This window comes from Cyprinus carpio, chromosome B1 (genome assembly GCF_018340385.1).
Source record: "Cyprinus carpio isolate SPL01 chromosome B1, ASM1834038v1, whole genome shotgun sequence".
In the NCBI taxonomy this organism is placed as follows: Eukaryota; Metazoa; Chordata; class Actinopteri; order Cypriniformes; family Cyprinidae; genus Cyprinus; species Cyprinus carpio.
The window spans coordinates 19,319,800-19,345,835 of NC_056597.1; the positions used below are offsets into that span (position 1 = coordinate 19,319,800).

The 26,036-nt window shown below is 37.0% G+C and overlaps 2 long non-coding RNA genes across 3 annotated transcripts; one reads left to right on the forward strand and one right to left on the reverse strand.

Annotated features, from left to right (window-relative positions):
• Positions 1-6,214: 6,214 nt before the first annotated feature.
• LOC122135887 lies at positions 6,215-24,369 on the forward strand. Of its 2 annotated transcripts, none has more exons than XR_006153747.1 (4): positions 6,215-6,577; positions 11,439-11,498; positions 17,130-17,172; positions 23,004-24,369. It is a non-coding gene; the product is annotated as an uncharacterized LOC122135887 (long non-coding RNA). The 2 variants fall into 2 exon arrangements; XR_006153746.1 differs by lacking the exon at positions 23,004-24,369 and adding an exon at positions 17,598-17,786 and having other exon boundaries at positions 6,216-6,577.
• LOC122135888 lies at positions 10,721-12,673 on the reverse strand. Its single transcript, XR_006153748.1, has 3 exons — positions 12,503-12,673; positions 11,925-12,110; positions 10,721-10,949 (listed from the first exon to the last, which is right to left on the reverse strand). It is a non-coding gene; the product is annotated as an uncharacterized LOC122135888 (long non-coding RNA).
• Positions 24,370-26,036: the final 1,667 nt, after the last annotated feature.

The following is a 26,036-nucleotide window of genomic DNA, read 5'->3' on the forward strand; positions in this document are numbered from 1 at the left end:
CTTTTAGGTGAAAACTAGCTGTGCAAGTAAATCAAAATGAGTAGACCTGTGGTAGTGAAGCTTTAACCGGGTAGTTTTTCACATATTTTGGCCAAATTTTGGATTTATAAAATTAAGCTACATATGAACTTGCTCCTGTTGTGTAAAGCTGATTTGTTTTTCTCTGACCTAATTGTAGAAAACAGCTGCTTTTTGTTAAGTTAATCAGCTAACTTATAATCAGTGGAAAATTGCTGATTACATTACCACTTGTCGAGTAACAACTGAACAGTCTTCTAGCAAACACATGAAATCTTGTGTGGTGCATATCCATGCAAACAGCAGCACCACAGTGTTGCACTATTGTAAAATGGTTGCTAGCCGACTAAAGGCCTGACCATTTTGAAAAATTATTTTCAGCTCTCCAAAGAGTCAAACGATCTGAGGTATATAATTAATGTCCATAGCACAAGTGTAGGGAACCTCTGACAGTGATTTTGTATAGTACAAAGGCTAATGTATAGGTAGTACCAGTAACTTATATTTAATGCTGACAACCTGCAGCATTTTTTTCTGTATCAACAGTGTTTGCCGCTGTCATAAGCCTGGTCATGTTGCTACAGAGAAACATATGAAAAAGCCCATTCCTTTTAAATGAAACATAATCGTGTTGATAACAGCTACATGATGGGCTTCTGGCAGATCTTTCAAAACAACTTTGTATTGGATCGCATTCTTTTTTCCTGTAATTTGTAGTTGCCAAAAGACCCTGACAAATGTGGCATCTCGTGGCAGTGCAATTGGCTCAGAGAAGGAAGAAATGCTCTGTTTTCAGCACAACTAGTATTCATGTCCTTAAAGGGGTAGTATTTTGTAATCATTATCTCACCTTCATGTTGTTCTAAACCTGTATCTGTTTCTTTCCTGTGTTGAACACAAAAGAAGAGATTTAGAAAAATGTTGGTAACCAAACAGTTGAATTCCATAGTTTTTATTTTACTACTTCTCCTTCTCTATATACTATGGAGGTCAATGGCTACCAGCAAATGTTTGGTTACGAAACTTTACCATAATATATTTTGTGTGTGTGTGTGTGTGTGTGTGTGTGTGCGCGTGCATGTAACAGAACAAAGAAAATCATACAACTTTGGAACAATGATGACCAAATTGTCTTTTTACACTTTATCAGCACTTTTGAGAGTCTTATAAAGAATAGCTGCATTATTTCTTCACCGATATAATTTATCTGTATACTCCCACACAAATTAGGTTTTTATAATGTTTTGTAATAACACCAAACTGCATTTATTTAATTAAAAATATTGTGAAATATTACAATTTTAAAGAACGTTTTCTTCTCTAAAGTGTAATTTAGCCCTATGTGGGCAAAGCTGAATTTTCAGCAGTCATTTCTTCTTCAGTCTTCAGTGTCACATGATGCTTCTGAAATCATTCTAATGTATTCTAATAAATGCAGCCTTGGTGAGCATGAGAGACTTAGTTCAAAAACATTAAAAATGTTTAATTAGTCCAAACTTGTGACTGGTAGCTATACTGTGTATATATATAGATATCAGTCCTTGCCATAGCGCACACAGTAACAGAGTATTTGTGCAAGGCTGACTATATAGTACAAGTAGGCTGATGTACTGTGAATAGACTAATGTGTGTGTGTTTGTGTACACTGGGAATAGACAAATGCTGTTTATGTTCACTGTTGTCACAGATGCATGTGTGAGGACTTTGTGTGTGACTACTATGGGTAAGTGTGTCTTAGTTCAAAATATATCATAATAAATAATTATTAAATAACACCAAAAAACACTAATTGTCTCTTTTAAAAAAGAAGAATTTAACAACATCATAAGACATTTAAACTTCTATCAAAACCTTGCTCTGTTGGTTTGGGCATCACAACCAGCCCAACACCACAACACTGGCCCAACCAAAAGCTGTTTATCCAACCAATAGATGATAGGAGTGTTCGGAAATCCTATCTGACAACAATAATTTTAATTATTTGGTGGTGCAGAAATTACACACTTTAGCTTTAAATTTTCTGGGATTTTTTTAAAACCATTTTAATTTATAATGATTTATTCTGCAATACAGTTCTGCAGAACTGAACTGATTTAAAAATCTTTCATTTTGTTTTAAATCAATATTTAATATAATGCATAATGTAACGAAATCCAATAATAAAATATTTTTCTTGATGTCTGGTAAAATTCAGAAAAAGGGCAATTAGACTTGGTTTAACAAGCATTTACTTGCTGAATTGTATCATATAAAGACAATAAATTTTCAGATGTTTCTTAATATTTTTCTCCATAGTGATATTTCATAATGTTCATGCGTGTTTTATGATGGATTTCTGTATCCATTGAGACCCTGTGGTCTGAAATAAAGGATAGCTATAATTTCTATTGGTTTTCTATTTAGTTTTCTTTCTCCATTGCCGTTCTTCATAGAGAGTTAAAAGACCACTTTGCATGCTTTACATATTTCCACCAGATGTGACCTACTATTTCTTGAGAGCACTGTAATGGCAGGGAATGCACTTCATGAGAGAACCTCAATGGGAGAATGTAAGTGCACTACAGAACTGTTTGATTTTCAATGCTATAATTTAGATGATTTTATAAAGGCTTGGGTTGTCATTTAACACACTTTAGGCCATACCACAGCATTATATGGTTCCAGCCCATATTTCTAATGATACAAAGCATGTTACAGTGCTAATGAAATGGGCAAAAAGTACATGTACATCAATATGCCTGAGCATGACTTATATTCATTTAATTTCATTTAAAGCTACAGTATTATGTTTTATTTGATCTATTTTAGTTTCATTTAATTCACTTTAGCAATTCTATTCATGCTATTATTATTTTAGTATGTGATAGTGACGGCTGGATTTTTCTCTATTCAATGCAATGTAATGTTTGTATTTCTATAGTATTATAGTATTTATTGATATTTCAAATTAACTTTTTTCTTTTTTTGCTTAAGTTTTCATTTTAGATAAGTTATTTTTTGTAATTTTTTCATTATCATTTTTTGTTTTTCTGTTAGCTTTTAGTTTAGTAAACTCATTTCAGGTAGCTGCCAAGGCGCTCTATATATATATATATATATATATATATATATATATATATAATATAGTTGAAGCTAAAGTTTTTCATCTAATATTTATATATTTTGATATTTAATCTAACATTAGACTTCTTACATTTAGAAATGATTTTTTTTTTTTTTTTTTTTTTTTTTTTTTTTTTTTTACGATAAGAACATTGTAGCATTTTTTGCTGGATACTTAAAACCTATTTCTAAAATTATTTTAAAAATAAATATTTTTTTATTTTATTTTACTCTCTGTGTTGCTCTCTTGCCTGTTCTGTAATTTTCATGTTTTCATTCATTCTTTCTCACTCTCTGTTTTATTCTTTATTTATTAATTACTTTTGACAGTTATATTTATAATATCTGTTATGTTTTAATGCATATGAAGGACCAAACTCCTCCATACATTCCCACTCTGGAAATCTGGAGTCTGTGTCTCTCTCAGTGTGGATGCATGTATTAGTGTGTTTAGTGATGCACATGGGTGAAAGCATTACTTTTACTCATCACTGGGCCCTAAAAGGTCCAGATGTATTGTGTTGAGGCTGAGAGGAGTCAGTGCGAAGGGCAGACGAGAGTCTATCAAACACGTTTCCATCATTTATTCTGCTTCGAACAAACAGCCTCAAATACACAAGCGTTAATCTGCAGTCAGATCGTCCTAATCTAATTAATCATGCCATGATCCATATGCACAACTATATAGCCTGCAGTAAAATGGCACGCAGGCTCTGACATGTTTACATTGATGCCTATCAGAGAAAGAGAGAGGAGCTGGAGATAATTACTCACACACATGCAAGCACGTCAAAAAAATAAAAGAACGCCATTAAATGAATCAAATTTGAAGAATTAGCATAATTAAGGCCCTAATGTGGACATATGCGCCGTTCCCTCTAGCAAAAGAAGGGCTATAATATGCTCACTCATTAGCATTTACACTCACACATGACTTTCATATGCTGGATTGCTGTCAGTAAGTACTGCAGAAGTAAGTTAAGTCTGTGTGTAATCACGCGTGTGCGTTTCGCCGCACGACTGCGAGCGAGTGAGCGCACGTTCGTGTGAGCTTAAACGGAGAGGTCAGCGACTCCAAATAAATCTCAGAAGCGCGCCTGCTGTAAAACCCGATTAACATTGTATTATCATGTCACTAACATGGAGCTCGTGAAGAAGTCGAGGGATTTTTTCCTCGGAAGGTCTGTGTGGGGGCTCGCGAGGAAAGCGAGAGACCCAGATCTATCCATTTTTAGATGTAAGTCATTTCTCATTGGCTTAATCTACTGTGAGACATTGAATGTTCATGTAGTGTTAGGTGTGTACTGTATCTCGCTCGTGTGGGTGTATACGTGTGCTTGTGCCAAACGGGAGGATCGGAGATGATGCTGATGAGTTTTCTTCTAGGTTGCAGTTTCGAAAGAATGGGTGTATGTTTGTGTGCATGCGTTTGTGAGCGAGTATTTCTGAGCTTTTGCCAGAAGAGCGCGCTCTGCCTACACATAGAAGAACCCATGAAAATTCATAAGGGCGCGACGCCTACTCTCCAATACTAAAAATACAGAGGAAGATAGTTGGAGGCAAGAGAGGGAGAGAGGAAGAGAGAGAGAAAGAGAGAGGAGGAGGGAGAGGATGACGTTCAGCGAGCAGGGGAGCGTTACACACGTGGCACACCATGCAAGGGTTTCTCCTTTTAAATTCCACTCTCTGAGTCGCAACCTTTTATGATTGTCTGCATGTGTGCGCGTGTGTGTGTGTGTTTCAGATAGATGTGTGAGACTTTCCTTTCAGGCCTCCATATGTGGTGTGTCCATAACGCCACATGTAACATTATGTGGCGAATCTAAGTAGGACATTGGAGCCGATGCATGTTTGAAGTCGACATGAAATTAATATGGACCCTACTTACGTTTTGGGGCTTACTGTGAGCGCTTTGTCATGTTATTCCAAATTGTTATTTTGTCTTTTTATAATCTGTAATCAAATTTCCAGAGAATTTTCGTAACATTAGTTTTGTGCAATTCATTTTTTATGAATTTTATTTATTTTTATTTATTTAGATAAAGTAACAGAAATTTAGTATAGAAATAACATGGCAACTACTACCAGTTCATCTGTATCAGCCATATTCTTAAGATGAACAATGCACTTTAAAACAGACAAAAAAAAAAAAAAAAAAAAACTAAAAATACAAAATAACAGCTATAATGCTAAACAACTATTCACTTAGCTACTGTATTTAGCTACATCAGTGCCCTTCAGCCCTTCCTTTTCATTATGCCTTATAATGCACATTGTAATACATTATATGGTATCTTAATTATTAATTACAAATGCATCCTTAATGTCTTAATAATGCCTTAATTGCTATATATATATATATATATATATATATATATATATATATAATAAAAACACATGAAATAAGATGCATAACCATGTAGGCATTTATCATAACATAAGAATGTGTTTTCAATGATTCACAAGATGATTACAGTGTTTTTATGTATTTAACACAGAGTAAGGTGTTATACAGCATAATGAGTGATTTATAGTGCATTAAAAATCCCATCGTAATGCATATAGGCTTCATGTGCAGTGCAAGTTATTTCACATTAACTTTGGAAGCATTTTAAAACTAATCAAGTGAACATTATTAAACCCAATATATTGTGAACCCAATAACGTGTGAATGCGTGCTTCTCTGTGTGTGTGTGTAAGAGAGTGTGTAGGTTTACGAATACTCTTATGTGCCCAGAGAGTGTCAGTCTATGAGAATACGCTTATTCATAAAGTCACTTGGGAAAGAGACTGCACATATAAAGCAAAGTTATGACTCTAATTATGCATTCAAAAACACCAAATGGGAACTGTTTATGCAAATGCAAATGCAAATTAGTGTTATTTTAGGTGAGTTCCCAGTTGGAGCCACAAGTCAAAATGTTTAGATCAAATATAGCGCCATTAGACATGCCGTCAAGCAGAACATGATGAAATTTCATTTCGATACAATAAAAGACTAATACACTGTGGAATGGAATTGACATAAATGGATGCATATTCGAATGGTAAGCCTGAAGTGTATCTAATAAACATGCTGTATGTGTACACTGTGGTTTAATTAGCAGGTTTAGATATTTCAGCTGCACGTTATTAACAGGTGCATAAAATCAAGTGTGCAGCCAAGGAATTTCCTTTTCAGCGGAATGGAGCCCTTTTCTGTTCCAACATGATGGTGCACAAAGCATTTTACTGAGTCTGGTGTGGAAAAACTCGTGCAAAGTCCACAACTGAATCCTGCTGAATTCTTTTGGGATAAATTTGGATGTGTGCCAGACCCCATCACCCAACATCAGTATCTGACCTCACTGATGCTCATGTCTGAATGGGAGCAAATCCCTGCAGCCATGTTCCAACATCTTGTGGAAAGTCTTCCCAGAAGAATAGAAGCTGTTAAATGTTCAGCAAGCACATATGGGTAAGATGTTCTGCTGTTCACAGATTTTTTGCCATAAAGTGCCTACACTTTAAAAAATAATTCAGTGGTTTTGAATGATTGTGTTGGAGATACCAAAATAAGTGGCTACAACTGTTTCTAAAATGTAATTTTTTTTAATTTTTATAAGTATTTCACTAAATTGACAATAATATTAAGATATTCTTTTTAAGATAAGATATATTTGTTTAAAATTTAAATTGAAATATTTTAGAATGGAGAAATACTACAAGAACTAGAATTATTACTCATTTCATATCAATATTCTTTAACAAACATTTTTCAGTCTGTTGTAATGATACTAAGGAGGAGTTTTAATTTTAAACCATCACTTCTGGCCAAAATGCAAGTCCAAAATAATCTATAATAACATTTGCTCAAGTTTGAAGTCCAAATCCTATGGTCCTCTTACATCAAATCAAATATTGACATTTGTTTAGAACTGTTTTGTGCTATTGGATATGTGCATATTTCTCTCCTGATACAGACAAGACAAACTTTTTTTCATTAGAGAAAGCAATAATTATAGATAGAGGACTCGGTTTAAAATTAAAAATGTCATAATGGATTTGTTTTGCATAAAAACAGTTTGCCACTTCACAATATGTTCACTGATGGACTGGAGTCATGTGGATTACTTAGAGATTATTGTGATGTTTAAATCAGCTGTTTAGACTCTCATTCTGACGGCACCCATTCACTGCAGAGGATCCAATGTGAACAAGTGATGTAGGCCTAATGCTAAATTTCTCCAAATCTGTCAAGAAACAAACTCATCTACATTTTGGAAGGCCTGAGGGCATGGCCGTAGCCAGGCTTTAAAAATTAGTCGTCATATACACTATAAACACTTTAAAAGAGACAGACAGGTAAATGTTTGTGAAAGATGTTTTCTTTGTTTTGGAGGGATGATCATTCTTAAATCATACCCTATTTAGCTATTGCATCAAAATTTGTTAATACTTTTCTGTAGTTAGGGGTGGATAATTTTATCAGTTGTTTATTATTCATGCAACAAAACATATTACTGTTATAGTTTTTATTAATAACCATATGGCTGATAACTTTGTCTAATGAATCTTTAAAGAATTTTTATATCAAAAATTTTAAAAAATATAACTAATAAACATAACAACACAGAACAGACTAATTCATTGATATATTTCATTTCATTCTGTAACCTACTTGTTCTACAGATCTCTTCACTAGTGTTAAATACAGGCACGTGCACACATAGACATCAAAGGGGGCTTGAGTACCTGCCCTTTTTTCTGGGGATTTTTTTTTTAAATAAATTAATATTGCCTATGTATGTGTGTGTGTGTGTGTGTGTTTCGGTTTGCACACAGCTTTCCCTGTTAAACAAATAAAAATCTAAATATCAGGTCGGGTTGGGAAATGTTGCGATGCCTTTCTCCGCTCCGTGTCTCTGCTAATTTGCATTTCCCCCGGAACGCGATTTTTACCAGGGCAATACTGGGCTAGTTTTGGGCTAGATTTGAGTAGCAATTGGGTGGGTTTTGTTGTAAAACCTGGCAACCCTGATCACCACAGAACGTCCCCAGTTATTAGTTAACGACTTACATCAAGAGTCTTTTCCCAAAATGTAATGTTTGTTGATTTTGAAGTGTTATATATTACAATAACACCAAAAAAATGAAATGTGCAAAATAAATTATTAGTGAAAATATGGCCCTCTCTTTTGTGCAGACATTTATTCTAAATATACACTTGAAACTAGTAGCATAGAAAACATTCACATTGTGTAAAGAAGACCATAGTCTCTATGTGAACTGATTATTTTGTATACATCTGTTGAAAAATGAACCAAGATGATACAATTGGATGAGTGTGAGGGAATTCAAATAAATTAGTAATTAAGTCAGAGTTATGTTAATATATCTAACGTTTTGTTTATAAAAGTTTCAAATTTAAATAAATATGAGAATTGCTCTTTTTTTGAGTCCATGCCCCTCAAAATATCTGTGCATGTCCCTGGTTAAATGCTACTGTTTTTGACAGAGTTGATAATATCATGATATTTTTGCGTTTTCTCTTACCGAATGTCGTATCCTGTCAGCAATAACCTGTCCATTGCTGTTTCCCACTGTGCCTACTTATACTACGCCCTTAAAGTATGTACTTTTTTGGTTAAGCTTTGGGACAAACTATCACGTCATACAGTTGCGTCTTTAATTGAATGCTCTGTCGCACAGTTACACTGTAAACTGGCCTGTCAATCATCTTGTCACAGTTCATCCTCCACATCCTCCACATTTCATTTCATTTAACTTCTTACCATATCGAAGAGAAAAGAAGCATGTTGGTCTGCGAGCCGTGGGTCTTTATGCAGAGAACTCTGCTCATATTTTCTGCATAATGATAAATTTAAAAGTTAACAAACAAATGGATGTTTATAAAAGTACACATTGCTGTTGCAGATGAAATACAACACAGATAACATTAAATAAATATTTTTTACCAGGTTAAATGTCGATTATTAGTAACTCAAACCCCTTTATCTAAAGCTCTCACGTTGGTCATGCGAATCCACCATATTTGTAGTTTTTTAATGCTTTTTATTCGTGTTTGTAGTTCTCAACCAAATCATTTGTCAAAGCGCAATGGATTGTGGGTAATATTAGCCATCAGAGTGTGCACAGATCCACACTTCAAAAATCAACCTGAAATAGTAGACCATCCGGGGACTTTTGGCATTCTCTATCCAAAATACTATGCTTTGGGACACACTTATTGTAATCTCACATACTATTTAGGATGGATAGTATGAACATTGGGACGCAAAGCATGGGATTTTTTGATTACTGTCAGTTTAAGTGCCGGCAATGCAGTGTTGCCAGATATTGCTATTAAAGGGATACCCCACCCCAAAATGAAAATTTTGTCAATAATCACTTACCCTCATGTCGTTCCAAACCCATAAAAGCTTCATTCGTCTTCAGAACAAAGTTTAAGATATTTTGGATGAAAACCTGGAGGCCTGTGACTGTCCCATAGACTGCCAAGTAAATAACAGTGTCAAGGTCCAGAAAAGGTATGAAAGTCGTGGTCAGAATAATCCATCTGCCATCAGACGTGCAATATGGGTTATATGAAGCGACGCGAACACTTTTTGTAAGCGAAGAAAACAAAAATAACAACTTTATTCAACAATTCCTTTGTCAACAGTCTACTCTCATACCACCCATACCACCTATGCTCCTCATTCTCATCCATGTCATAAATTTCTTAAATAATACTAACAAAAATCTAACAAATATTAAACGACATAGAAATGAAATAGATTGTAAGTGATTAATGACAAAATGTTTATTTTGGGGTGGAGTATTCCTTTAATACAAACAAAAATATATAGGCCTAAAAATAAACTGAAACTATTTCAAATCTTTTGCAAATAAGAAAAGATAAAAATATTGCTTGATTACTTCATACTTTATTTACTTTCTTAAATGTTAAATTATGTGGAAAAGAAAAGCCCAAAAACGCTTATAATGCATGGATCTGGCAACATGGAGGCTGCGCCCGCGCCCACACTCATAACTCTCTCTCAAGCCTTGTTCACTCCGCCAGCATCTCACAGCCATCATTTTCATATCATGAGCGCTAAACATTCTAAACTGAATTATACATGTCATGCAGACATTCATATGAGAGGTTTAACAGCAAATTAGTCATTCAGAGAACAAATTTTATTTTTGAACATGAAAAATTTACCGAGGTCCGGACCTCGGTGACCCCTAGATGGCTACAGGCCTGCCTGAGGGTGAGTGCATTTTTTTCATTTTTGCATTTACTTTTCCTTTAAGTGTAAAACGGTTTTACCCAAAAAAGTATGCAAGTACATAAGTTTTAGAGTGTACAGTATGATTGGATAAGGAAGGAAATTAATGAGCTATAATTATTTGTAAAGTTATTAAAATTGAAAGAATTTTCACACTTCATTATTCTTGCTTGTTCAAGCTTCTCTTTTTTTGCCTTTTGGGGATAAAGAAGCAAAATTTCCTGTTTTGCTGGGTATTTCATGTAGCTGTCAGAAGATGCAAAGACCTAGTTTCCCCTCATAAATGTGTGCGTGTGTGTGTGTGTGTGTGTGAGAGAGAGAGAGAGAGAGAGAGAGAGAGAGAGAGAGAGAGAAGAATGTGGATGGAGATGACAAGACAGTGGAAAGTCTGGAACATTACGCAGGTGGCCCCCTACATGTTTAATTCATGACGAGTGTTATATATTTATTTTTTAATGCGATATCTTAACATTTAATATGTATCTCTTGAGTGTTGACTTGTCAGAGTGTGGGCTGCAGCGATGATGTCATCCTGACTACCCATGGAGCAAACTTCAGAAACAACACACACAAAGAACAACTCAATTAAAAAAATATTGGGTCATTGGGACAAAAGCTGCTGTTTGATGGCTGACAACGTTTGTTTGATTGTTTCCAAGCCTCCAGGTTCAAGATCATGCCTAACGATACATGACATCCTGACAGCTTCACACATAGTACCGATCAGTCACAAAACTGTAAAATGGGTCGTTCTCAGGAAACTGTGCCATTTGTGCCTGAAGTTCAGTTTCATTTGCAAAGGCTACTGCTGAATTTGCAGAAAATCATATTTCTGCACCTCAAGCCTGAAATATCACAACTGAAACATAGACACTGGGGCATCATCATACACCATTTGAAATTCAGATATGGGGATTTCAATTGCTGGATTTTTCAGTCATTACAGGGGACAGTTCAACCTTATATTAAAACTTTTTTCAATTTTTTTTGACTCACCTAATGTGATTTATTTATTTATAATGAATTTCTCTTTTAAAACAGGTTTTGTGCCATCACTGTTACATTCAAAATGGTTTGGGGTCAAATGTTACAAGATTGAAGGTCAGTGAAGGCACCACACCACATTTTTGGCTGCACAAAAATATATTTTCTTAAATTTTCTAAGAAAATGTATAAAACATTTTTAGAAAAAATGACATTTTATTGAAATATTTTGATTAATTCTATTAAACCAATTAAATGATAATACAGGACAGAAAAACAGGCCAAAGTTAAACATGCATCGCTGCTAAAGCACTAAGGCTCCTGTGTGTGGGAAGCCAAAAAGTAACTTTCTAACACAAATGTCACTGTAAATTGGAAATATCCAGTCAAGTAATTCACTTTTGATCCAGATTATATCCTTTTCAGATACCTACCCTGTGATTTCTTCTTAAAATACCCTGTAAGTCTCACTAATTGCTCTCCAGGGGGGTGGATATCTAACCCTCTAATAATTTTTACTTTTAGTTCGCTTAGTAGACTTACCTACTGTGAGTGGATCCATTCCTCAGGCACAGGATGGAATAAAGGTCCATCAGTAATTTGAAGAGTGTGAAGCGCTGGTCACAGTTAATTACCTCTGTTGGTGTGTGTGTGTGTTATAGCAGACTTTATTAGGCTGGGGACGAGGTCGGCACTTAGAACATCTCTACCAGGGAGTCTCCATTAGACCTAATTGTGGAGAGAACACATTTTAGTAACAGATGGACCAAAGTTTCCAGTCGGTCGGCCTGTAATGTTAGCCCATAAACACACACGCATACACACACACACTTAAGTAGGGCAACCTGACGACAGACCCAAAATGAGAACACACACACTAGCAACTTAAGCTGCCAAACTCCGGTAGTTTTGCAGCATATTTGCTGGTTTGGCAGGTGTTGACCTTACAATGAGTGTGTGTGTTTGTGTGTATTTGAACAGGTACAGGTCTGTAATTTTAAGAAATTGCTTTCTCAAGCAGTTTCATGAAGGCTTTGTCTTCTAAGACCTGCATTTGGTACTTTAGTGCAGTAATTTATGGCAAGCCATTTTAACATTAAATCATTAAAACATACAAGTACCTATTTTCACACTAGTACTTTTTTTTTCTTTTCGTTTTGCTGCTAGCTTATCCTTTAGGTCAGGGGTAGGAAACTTCAGTCCTGGAGTGCCGATGTCCTGCAGAGTTTTGCTCCAATGCTGAAAAAATCTCACCTGCCTGTTGCCCTAGTAATTCTGAAGACCTTGATTAGCTTGTTCAGGTGAGTTTGATTAGGGTTGGAGCTAAACTCTACAGGACAGCGGCACTCCAGGACTGACGCTGCCTACCCCTGCTTTAGGTAATAGTTCATTTTTAAAAAGATACTAGATTTTATTTATTAGATACCAGTTCTTATTATTAGATACTGGTACTTATTTATTTGATGCTCCAGACGGCAACCATTTTTTTTCTGCCGGTGTGACTAAATTTTGTGTGTGGTCGCACTGGAGCAATCACAGTGTTGTTCAACTCATAAGCCCTGCCATTTGTGTTGCAGATGAGAAACATCAAATGGCAAATGAAATAGAAAGCATAACGAAACTGCGCTACTTGTTTGAACTGCGCAGTGCTTCGAGTATAGAAACTGTTTTATACTTGCCACGTTAGCACGAGCACAAAGGTGCGCGCAGCATATGGGAAAAATGATGGCAAAATTGAGGAAAGGATGAATGGGATGAATGGGTCTAAATTTAAGTGAAAGTTCGCTTCTTAAACCTAAAAGAAGGTGAACATGTTGGTATTCTTGTGGGAAAAAACCATGCAAGCACTGTCACCAACAGCAAGTTTAGTTTATCTTTTCTTTTTGTTTTCATTTTGAAAGGCTTGTTATCGTTTCTGTTTACCTCACGTTACACCATGGAGGCTCTCTTTTTTATTATTTATTTGATTCCTCAGTGTTTGCTAAATGTTCTGTAATTTATTAGTCTGTATATAATACAGCATGTGGTGTATGCCATGCCTCATCTTATTCATTTTTGCAACTTTTTGTAAGCTAGTTTGACATTGTAGCCTACTGTTTTATTGTTACAATGAATCCATCTTTCAAACAACAATTAATCCATCATCCTTAAAAATCTAAAAAAGTAAAATTTATATAGACTTATGCAAAACAGACAATTATCTTTTCTTGTAAAACGTGACCAGATCATGAATTTGAATCACAAATAATACTACTGATGAAAAAAGAACGGGTTGAATGTTAATGACTTTCGTATATGTACCTATAAACTATGATAAACAAAAAAAAATAGTAGTACCTAGTGCCCATTCACCCGGGGATACCTTGCCTCTGGACAGCATGTCTGTGCCAGGGTTCAATCTGCCCGGCACATGAACCACCCTTAGATGATTTGGTGACAAGCCATCCTGTAAAGAGTGTATTAAGTAGCTCAACTGGTGTCACCACAATAAAACACTTAAATTCACAATAAGGATATTGCAGTATCATTGCCATAGACCCACACTCTTCAATACGCAGAAAGAACACAGGTTAAGGTGTTTGCATACCAGGCAAAATTGATGTAATCTAGCAACATCATTCAGGTTATGCTTAAGCTGTTTAAGACACTGATGCCCATTATTTACCACACATGTAAACACCTTAGCCTGCATATTTTTGTTTACTGAAGTACGTATGTGTGATATGTAACAGGAAAAAGCTCCAGTTACTGATGTAACCTCAGTTCCCTGAGATAAGGGAACAAGCGTTGAGTGAGATGCTAAGGGGAAAACTCCTGTTTTACTCTGTACTGAACCCTGATTTGTTCACAGTTGTGTAGCTGCACAAACCAATGGCACCTTAGCCTGCCAGAAAGGGTGGCGACGACCTTTATATAAGTCGGCTCAGAGCACCATTCATCAGATCATTCAACTGAAGCAACAGTCATCGATTCACATGCAGCTTATAGTGTGGCAAGTGACGCAACGCTTGTTCCCTTATCTCAGGGAACCATGGTTACATCAGTAACTGGAGCATTCCATTTCAAACGGTCTTTCCTGTTACCTGAGATGCTAAGGGGAATGCATCCAATCATGCAGATACAGGACATCCTGCTCTAACTGAAAGAACTTGCGCCTGTAAAGAAGGGACGTCTGAGTTATAGAATCTGGCAAATGTGGATGGCAACAACCAGCCAGGGCTGCACAGATCTCACTGATAGAAATTCTGCTGGACCATGCCCAAGAGGAGGCCATCCCTCTTGTGGAATGGGCCCTCACACCTATGGGGCACTGCAAGCCTTCAGAGGCGTAAGCCAAGGATATCGCATCAACGATCCAGTGAGAAAGTCCATGCTTTGTGGCCGACAGTCCTTTTATAGTGGCCTCCAAAGCAAACAAAAAGCTGCTCTGACTGTCTAAACAGACTAGAGCGCTCTAGGTATACTCTCAGAGCCCTTACTGGGCAGAGCATGTTCAGACCCTGCTCACCATCTGTAATGGGGAGCGCAAATAGGGAGATCACCTGGGCTCTGAACAGAGTTGAGAGCACTTTAGGAACATAACCATGTCTTGATTTTAGAATGACTTTACAGTCATTAGGCCCAAACTCAAGACATGAGGCACTCGCTTAACTGACACCAAGGCAAGGAGGAGGGCCGTTTTAAGCGATAAGGGCCGCAAATCGGCTGAATTGAGCAGCTCGATAGACAAGTCCCAAAACAAGATTCAGCCTCCGTGCACTCTTCAAAAACTTGCCTCCAAAATGGTATTGCTTACTTTCGCTGGGAGCTGATTAAGCTCCCGTTGAGGCACCATACATGAAGGCTCCACAGCTCTGGCCGGGGATGCTAAATCATGCCTTTCGCCTGCGAGAGAAGGTTCCTCCTCAGCAGAATGGGCCAAGGGGGCTGCTGCTGAGAGCTGCACTAGCTCTGGGAACCAGGCCTGGTCCCTTCCGAGTGGGTGCGCTAGGAGGAGAGAGCACTTGGTCTCCCTGACCCGCCTGATGACCTGAGGTATCAGGGTGATTGGGGGGACGCTTATAGGCGAGCATTGGGCCAGTCATGGGCCAGAGCATCTCGCTGTATCGAGAAGTATGTTGGGCAGTGAGAGTTGTCTTCTGAGGCAAAGAGGTCGACCTCTGCCCTCCCGAAGACTGACCAGATCTCTTGAACCGTTTGAGGGTGTAGCGCCCATTCACCCGGGGATACCTTGCCTCTGGACAGCATGTCTGTGCCAGGGTTCAATCTGCCCGGCACATGAACCACCCTTAGATGATTTGGTGACAAGCCATCCTGTAAAGAGTGTGTGACCTGAGACCGCCTTGGTGATTGATGTAAGCCAACACCATCATGCTGTCTGACCAGACCAGACCAAGGCATGGTGCCTTTTTAAGGCTGGAAGGAAGGTTTTCAGGGCAAAGAAAACCGCCAAAATCTCTAGGCAGTTGATATGCAGGCATTGCTCCAAGGCTGACCATTAGCTGAATGCCAGATTTCCCTCCAACAGGGCCCCCTAACCTTAGTTGGACGTGTCCGTTGTGACTACCTTCCTTCTGTAGGTCAGGCCGAATCTCGTTACTGTTTGGCCTTGATACAGTGGTGGTCTACCCTAAAAGTAGCTGCACCAGGCATGGAGTGGAACGTGGGCTTTGAGCCAAAACTGAAGGGGCCACATGTAAAGCAGGCCCAGAGGAATTATGGAGACGGCGGCTGCCATAAGGCCAAGCAACCTCTGAAAAACCTTCAGGGGGAGTGTCGCCCCCCGGTTTGAGAGACGTTGCTCATGCAAGTGATCCTTACATGGATGTGCATGAGCCACACTCCCGGCCCAACATTTGCAACAATGCATGCTGAAATTTGCTCTTTAGGAAATTTGCTCTTTGGCTTGCTCTTCATGTGCTGGATGGCCAAAGGGAATCCTCGCTGCTTGGGCATCTTCGATGGTGGCGAGCAGAGCTGGAACATATCCCTAACCCTCTCATATAAAATACATATAAAAGAGTCGGCTAAGACATTACCTGAAGAATAAAGCTCCAATCCCTACTTATATAAGGGTCGGCTACGCCCTTTCTGGCAGGCTAAAGTGCCATTGGTTTGTGCAGCTACACAAACAAGAACAAATCAGGCTTCAGTGCAGAATAAAACAGGAGTTTTCCCTTTAGCATCTTACGCAATGGGAGAGACCATTCGAAAGGGAACATTCTTATTACGAATTTAAGCAGATCCAGCCAGAGCAAGTGTTTCGTTGTAGGAAATGTATCCTACTTCGACTCTTTCTTGACCCAAGAAATTATAAAGACGTGTTCTCATCTTGTACAGATAACGTAGCAGTTGTACAGTCACAAACTGCAAACATGAGAGCAGAATATTAGTACAAGTTTCCTGCTGACATTTTTGAATACTCTGGGGTTTTAATGCTTTATTTAACATCACAACCCAAATAATAAGTAGAATACTTTGAGTGGAATACATGGATGCTTACATTTTGACATCACCACTGGGAAATAACCTGAATTATTATTATTATTATTATTATTTTTTGAGTGAAAACACTGAAAACACTGAAATTGTAATAATAACTACATTTTAATAGAAGAATTATGCTAAATTTCCATACTATTTCACAATATCAATGTTTTTACTATATTTTTAATCAAATAAATGCTGCCTTGGTGAGCATAACAGACTTCTTTCAAAAACTTTTTTTTTTTTTTTTTCATTTTTCAGATTGATGGCAGAAGGCCTGCCCAATAAGCCATATTTATGACAGGTAAAGCAACCAATCACGTCATGTCATGTTTATGGGTGTGGAAATGTCACCACAATAACAGACTGGTGTGTAAAACTCTTTGACATATTTTGAAGATTCTATGCCGCAAATTAAAATTTTTCACAAATGTTTGAAAATCCAGCGTTTAGTTTATCCTTATAAGCGTTCATCATCACGGTTTTAAACATGACAGCTTTTTTCTTCCATGAGGGGGTTTGGCATCATGGCATCTTTGTTTACAACTTGTAGTTGTATAGGTTTATATACAAATCATGTTATGGTCATATAAAGAATTTAATAAGATTACTATTTATTTGGCACAAAAACAGTATGGATCTCAGTTCACATCAAAAAGAAGAACAGCAAACATAATGATTGTTTTCCAAAAGGTTTCCTTAACACTCTCCCTGTCTTCCATTGGTCAGAAAACAGATTGCCCTGCCCCAAATTCACATCATTGGTTGAGCATCGGTTGCTATGCTGAGTCGTTGCTACTGTGTCATGCTGTGATCTCATTTAAACCATTTCTTCAATAAATACAAAGTCATAAATCACAACCACCATTTGTCATCCACAGAGTGTTTTTCTGAGATATTTCCTACATTAAAAGACTAATAAAATAAAAAAAAGTCGAGGCAAAGCAGTCTGTTTATTAAATGTAAATCATCTTCTCACTGAAGCCATGCACAAACATTTCCCCAAAGGGACAAATACATAATCACACACATTCACAGCATAAAGTCACTCCATGCAGTTTATGCTCACGCCGTGCTTCCATTCACATTTTGGTGAGGGGAAATGGACAGAAATGTCAGATGCAGTCGTTTAGTTACCTCCCACAGAATAGGTCGAGATTTCAGTGAAAACATTTTGGATGTCTGACATCCCCTAGAATAAATGGAGTTGTTTCGAGACAGCTGGTTGGACGCCGCCTTTAGTTAGCGCTGTTATGCTAGATGAGCAGCTTTCTCCATCTCCATCATAGATCTTTCACCTTCTCAGCCGGATGTCTAGTCCTATACACCAGCTTACACTGATGGTTTCAAACAATTCAACTGCATGCATTATTAAATTTCTTCCTACTGCGATGCATCTTCAAATGGATCTTGTCAGAAAGCAACTTCACAGAATGCTGGGTCTGAAACCCTCAGAGAATGCCGTAGGGTACCTTTAAGCGACCTGTGGGAGGAATGATTCCCATAGAGAAGCGCAACGAGCAGAAACCTAGTGAGGTATCAGACCCAAGGGGAGCCTGTCCTCCTTTCATTGGCAGTGGGCAATTACTGTACTATAGTTAGAGGTTGTTCAGTCTTGCTAACTCATTAAACATATATTAAGGGGTTTGGGATTACTTTGGGGTTTTGGAGACATTCGGATGGAGAAAACAAAGAGCCTGAGAATGCGTGGGAGTAGCATGCAACTTGACAGCAGTTGGAAGAGGGTGTAGAGACCAGCAGGGCTCTTCTGTCGCTAACCAGAAGAATGAACGCTGCCAATCCCAAACAACGCACCATTGTAGAAATCGAACTGATCTACGATAGGCAGAAGTGTGATGCTTGTTTAGACTGAAGCACGTGGCACCCAGATTATTGAGACAAGTGGATTTCTGATGTAATGATTATTTTGTTGGTTTAAAATAATGTAGCAGATATCACATTTGTCTAAATGTGTTGTGTCTAGAGTCCAGTGTTGTTATTGTTAACTAAAACTAACACTAACACTTCTAACACTAGCTTGCTCAATTCTTTTTCTGTTCTACCTGTTTTTTTTTTTTATTATTATTATTTATTATATATATATATATATATATATAAAACCTGCTATGTGTACTGCATTAAGCTAACTGAGACTTGTTATAGCACTTATATATCATTGCTCTTTTGTTGATTTTGATTGCTTCCATTGTCCTCATGTGAAAATTGCTTTGGATAAAAGCGTCTGCTAAATGACTAAATGTAAATGTAAAACTAAAAATTGTTTTTGGTATTTGCAGTACAGCTGAAATAAAATATAGATTTAAGATGAAAAACTTAAATTAGTAATGTTGCCATGGCCATGACATAAAATACATTAAAGCTAAAAGGAAACATTAAACATGTCAAAAGTTAAAAAAAATAAATAAATAACATAACTAAACCATGGATATTATAGTTCACAAAAATTAAAACCATAAAAACACTCTAACTCTTGTTACTTCAAATAAAATAAAGTTAACTAACACAAAATGCAATATACATTTTTATTATTACTTTTTATTTTCTGTAGCTGTTATAGTTGTTAACTAGAAATAAAAACATGAAAAAGAAATTATAACTGAAATAAAACAAATATTAAATGAAATCATTTTCATTATATATATATTTATATGAGTGTGTGTGTGTGTGTGTGTGTGTATAATATATAGACACACACACATACATAGAAAAAATTGTAAGTATAATAATAAAAGCTAATTCTTTTCTAGTATTAAATGCTATAATATTAGTAAAATATCACTAGTCCATTGAAGCCTCAGATCATTTGCTTGAGGTTTCATAGCTCTATTATACTCAGCAATTGTCACATTTATGTCTATTTTTACTTCCCTTAATGAATTTTAGGTGAAAAATCTGGAACAAAGTTTATGCTTTAAGCTTAACTGATAACTCTAAAGATATATTAAAGGGATAGTTTAATTTACTCGCCCTCATGTCTTCCAAACCTGTATCGATCTCTTTCTTCTGTTGAACACAAAAGAAGATATTTTGAAGAGTGTTGGTAACCAAAGAGCTGTTTGACAAAAGAAAGAAACTCGTACAGGTTTGGAACAACTTGAGGTGAGAAAATAATGACAGAACTTTCATTATTGGCTAAACTATCCCTTTAATTTTTGCATGTAATCTACCTGATTATTTTTATTAAACATATTTACTTAACATAAAATGTCCCCATGAATGAATGCACATGGAGAGGAAAGCACTTGCTGTTTTAAATGAATGACGTGACACATGAGCATTCATGAAACAAAACAACTCTCTTCAAAACCTTCAAATGCCACACACAAACATGTAGATGAAACACAAAAAGGAAAACAATCAGCTGATCATTTTAATTGAGGAACAAACTCAGCCTGACATCAACAGAGAACACAGCAACTATGCAAATAAAACTGGCAAACGGTCAAACAATGCAACTGTATTATTTATTCATGCCCCAGTGCATGCTGGGATTCCTAGCACTCTGAGAAAACAGCATCTGTGCTGCTAGTTAGTATATAGAAATAAAATGAGCATTTGGCGCAGTTGTGACAGCAACTAGACTCCAAGCTATGCCAATATGATACAAGACAGAACAACTGCAAAATGCAGTTTTTTAATACTTTTTTTTTTTTTTTTTTTTTTTTGCTGTAAATTTGGTATTACATTGCAGGGAGGGTAAAGGCGTGACTTAAGTTAGATTCAGCGACACATCACCCACACATTAGAAGCCATTTACTACCCTCCGGGCCACGTCTCCAGCAAGCTAACAGAATTCAATGGGAATAATGGCTGATTTAATTTGATCAGTATTTTTTTGTCTGTTCACTCTCTGTAATGAGCACCAGCTCATGTCATTTTCGGTCTCACACTAGCTGCCAAATGTTCACACACATTTACTTTACAGGCTACAATAAAACATCTTGTGAGATTCTTTTTGACTTCTTGAATTCTGATCTAACATCCCATTAACAATCACACACACACACACACACACACACTCCGCAAACTGAGGAGAGCCAGAGCCCCACCCCCCATCATGTACACATTCTACAGAGGCACCATCGAGAGCATCCTGACGAGCTGCATCACTGTGTGGTATGGCGCCTGCAACGCGTCCTGCCGAAAGACTCTACAACGCATAGTGAGAGCAGCTGAGAAGATCATTGGTGTCTCTCTACCCTCCCTCCAGGACATTTATGGAACACGTCTCACCCGCAAAGCCCTCTGCATCACAGGTGATCCCACTCACCCATCACACAGCTTCTTCAGCCTGCTACCATCAGGGAGGAGACTGCGGAGTCTCCAGGCCAGGACCAGCAGACTGAAGGACAGCTTCATCCACCAGGCTGTCAGGAAGCTGAACTCCCTCCCGAACCTGCCCCCCCTCCCCTCTTCTTCCCTAGGCACCACTGAACTATGAACCCCCCCCCCCCCCCCCCCCCCACACACACACACACACACACTAATTATATGATGACATGCACGAGTCACTTGTGCAGCATTGGTCTGCTCACTCACCGCTCACTACCTCATTCGGCATGGAACTACCTCATCAGTCAGTTAAATAACTGCTCTTGGTCACTTGTCACTTGTCACTTTAATCAGACTTAAGATATTTTTTAATAAGTGATTTTTTTTTTGCACTAAAAATCTTTTAACTGCACTGTTGTTCACTTCATTGATTTGCACTATATCTGTCATTTACCTTGCGCTGCTTTATTTAACTTTATTTTTAACTTGTATTTTTATTATATGTCTTTTATATTTTATAAATCCCTTATTGTATAATTGTATCTACATTTTATATTTGATCTAGTTATTTTTTTAGGCTTTAATGTTAATGTTATCTGTATGCACCGGAGACTGAGAGTAACGCAATTTCGATTCTCTGTATGTATGTACTGTACATGTGGAAATTGACAATAAAGCAGACTTGAACTTGAACTTGACTTGAACACACACACACACACACACACACACACACACACACACACACACAGACAAATAGACACTCAGAGGTCATGAACTGTTAACAGAGTGATATTTATTCATTTTGACACCCACTATGTACATAATTCATCATGCCATGCACACTCATTTTAGTTGTATATTCACATATTTATGATGGACTCCCTGCTCCCCGTGCACATACATGAACACACACTTGGACATGTAATTATTTATTTATGTAAGACACACACAAATTCCCACACCTACATGCTTTCATCTAAGGCTTCATGAATGCATTTATGAAAGGTACACACTTAAGTTCTTATACACTTATTTGAGACACATATGCAGCATCATGAACATACATTTGTGTCTTGTCCATTAGCCTACATACTAATGCACTGGCCATTAGTTTAGTACTTTACAGTGTGTTTAGCAAAGTACTTTCTGTCCATCCATTCATCCATCTATCATTTAGCAGTTTATTGTATCATTAAACTCTGAGGAATATATCCTCAGCTTGCATTATAAAATAAATTTATAGCATTTTAGAGGTTAGAAACTTTATTTACACTTTTAGTTCTTATTTATTCCTTTATTTCATGAATAAAGTTAGTATTTGAAATGCAAAAAAATTAAGAATTAATGAAAAGACATTGTGTGAATCTCATTTATTAAAAAACAATTGAAAATTGCAATATATTCTCCCATGATAAACATGTTTTTTTAAACATGCCTTTTCTAATGAAAAATCATTTTGATATTTTGTATGAAGCACAGATGAGAAATAGACCCTCCCAACAGATCATTTGGCTTTTGGTAAAGTTTATGTTGTACAAATACTTTTAACTTTGTAAAATGTTATTTTTTGCTTGGCTATTAGTAGGTGCACCACTTGCAATTTCACAGTCTTTAAAGCAAAACTTCCTGAAAATGGCATTTACGCAGGTTTTTCAAAAACATATGAAACCAACATGAATTCAGAACCAACAAAATAAAGATTGAGACTGCATTTCTAGATGGCATTTCTAAGCATCCATGTTTTAAATTAGATTTTGAAAGATTTCTGTGTTTCTTTCATTAAATCCTTATCTTCACAATCCCTATAGGTTATTGATCCATTTTTCCCCCTTTAATATACAGGAACCAAAGATAGCAGACAGCAGCATGAAAGGAGAGCCGGTGGGAATTCGATCAGGACACGGCGCAGGGCAAACTCAAACCAGCCTCCCGTCGGGCACGTGCAAATCCTGCTGCGTCATGGCTCCGACAGAGAATATAATTTGAAAAGTTTTCTTCCTTCCTAGAAAGTTCATGCTGAGTATTACCAGCATCTCCCCAGGACCAGCTGTTTGGCTGAATTTCTCAAACCCGTTTCAAAAGCATTCCGATGTCTCCCATTCATACCAAATGAGAAGCAAAAATGCCAAAAAAAGATATGCAAATCACCCATGCAGCACCCCGTCTACATCTAAGGAGGGAAATCTTCCGAATGCAGCAGAGTGTTTCCTGTTTCCTCCAGATTGCAGGCTTTGGCAGGAGCCTGGCGATCATTATAACTAGAGGAGACATGTCCCCCTCACTTTTGGAAACTGAGAATGTTCATTGTCAGTGCTTTTGGGAGATAATCATTACTTTTCAAAGACCCATGCTTTGATGTGTCCCCCCTCTGCTTTTGGAATCCTTGCGCAGCCCCTGATGTCAGGCGTTTTTATTCTGTCCATCAGGTAGTCTTAATAGGCAAATGGGAATAGACAATGTTGGTGCTGCACAATCACAGGCCTGTCCTCGTCTTTCAAAGTACACTCTAATTATTGCAGAATCTGAATTCCTAATTCCAGTCATTTGGATTTGAATTTGATTAAAACAGATCAAACATCATGAGGTTTGGCACAGCCTTATATGTGCGCCTTTGGTGATTATTTCTAATCTGGGAATTTCTGCTCTAATAAGGACACCTGAATTTGCAGAAAAGCCTTTGTTTGATAATGCATCACATAGGCAATTAAAGAGCCTATTTAGGGGGGCTTCAGCCCTCTTGTCTTTCATCTAATCAGCAATGAATTTAGCTGTCAGCACCCTAAAAGTCAGTGATTATATGATCGTTCCTGTTTACTGAAAACAGCGACATCTTATTTCACAGGTCATTTCACACTGAATCTTCCCCTTACTAGTCATTAAACTTAAAAACATCAAACCTCATTAGACTGAAGAGAAAGGTTGCTCAAAAATTTAAATGGTGTCATTGTTTACTCACCCTTATGTTATTCCAAACCAGTATGAGTTTTTTTCCTCAAAAAAAGTCAAAAAAGGCACAGACAGAATCTTCGTGTCACTCTCTTAGAAGAACCATTTAAATTCCCCAGAGAACCTTTCTCTGAACAGCTCCTAAGAACCATTTTTATTCTTAAAGGAAAAGTTCATCTAAAAGTAAAAATTTGCTGAAAATGTACTCCCCCTCAGGCCATCTAAGATGTAAATGAGTTTGTTTCCTCAAAAGAACAGATTTACAGAAATTTAGCATTCCTTCATTTGCTCAATGGCTCCTCTGCAGTGAATGGGTGCCATCAGAATGAAAGTCCAAAAAGCTGATAAAAACATCACAATAATCCACACCAACAAATAACATCAATTAATGTCAAGTGAAAAAAAAAACTTCATTAATATAAAAAACAAATCAATTAAAAAATATTTTTAACTTCTAAAAAGTCCATAATTTATTATATTGCTTTTTCCAGTGAAGTGTCATCCCATCTGAATCAAAAGAGAAATATGCACAGATCAAGCACTATATAATTAATAAAAATAAATAAATATAAATAATGTGCGATGACTACGGGGATGGACTTTTTCACTGGCAGAAGCATTATTATAGATTATGGACTCCAATTTTGGCAGAAGCAAGTTTAAAGTTAAACCATCTTAATAATGGATTTGTTTCTTACAAACATGCAGCTTTTAACTTGATATTACACAAGATATTAATTGAAGGACTGGAGTCCTGTGGATTACTTGTGATGTTTTTATTAGTTGTTTAGACTCTCATTCTGACGGCACCCATTCACTGCAGAGGATCCATTGGTGAGCAAGTGATGCAATGCTACATTTCTCCAAATATGTTCAAATGAATTAACAAAATCACCTACATCTTGGATGGCCTGAGGCTGAGGGTGAGTAAATTCTGAATAAATCTTCATTTTTCTGTGAACTTTTCCTTTAAGGCAGGAATAATTGGAACTGATTTTATGTCAATCATATACTGCATGATTTTCTGCAAAATGTGTCACATCTGACGGCCCCATCCTTATTTGCAGGCTGGCTCTTTCTTTCGGGAACAAGCATTGACTCATCCAGACTGCAAATCATGGCAAAAATCTGTGCATGTGTATTCAAGACTTTAGCATGTAGAGCATTTTAAAAATCTAAAGACACTTTTCCAGTTGTGCAATGGACGTTTCCATGGACGTTAAAGGTTCTTTGTGGAATCATAGATGCTAATAAAGATCAAAATAAAATAAAAGTTACCCTGTTAAAACAACCAGCATATGCTGGTTAGGTATGCTTTGAAGCATGGAAGCTGGTTTAAGCTGGTCCTTAATTGGTCATGAGCTGGTTTAAGCTGGTTAGAAGCTAGTCCTGAGCAGAAGCTGGTTGCTCAGGACCAGGTTAAACCAGCTCAAACCAGCTTCCATGCTTCAAAACATACCTAACCAGCATATGCTGTTTTTGTCAACAGGGTAATAGTGACTATCAAGCGCCACAAATGTAGTTTACATGACCATATCATCTTTTTATGCTGTTTTTTGGCATTATTAGGTGCTAAACTGATGTGGTCACAACAAACTGTTGTTTTATGGAAAATATCTGCATGAATATTCTAATTAACTTCAACAACATAAGGGAGAGTAAATGAATATGGCAGGTTTTTACATTTTTGTAAGCACTGTTAGTGTAAAGTAATATAATTCTGAGTCACAAAATCGTAGAATCACCCCTTATAAATCACCAGCAGCCTTCAGCCTGTGCCATATATACACTGTTTTTATGACTCAAACATAACTTTTTCCTTGAGATATTTTGCTATTCCACTCCACATACACCTACGGCCTTTCCTGAATCAGAAAGCTTTTTATCAAGACTATGAATGCTCTCAAGATTAATCTCTATTTCAATCTC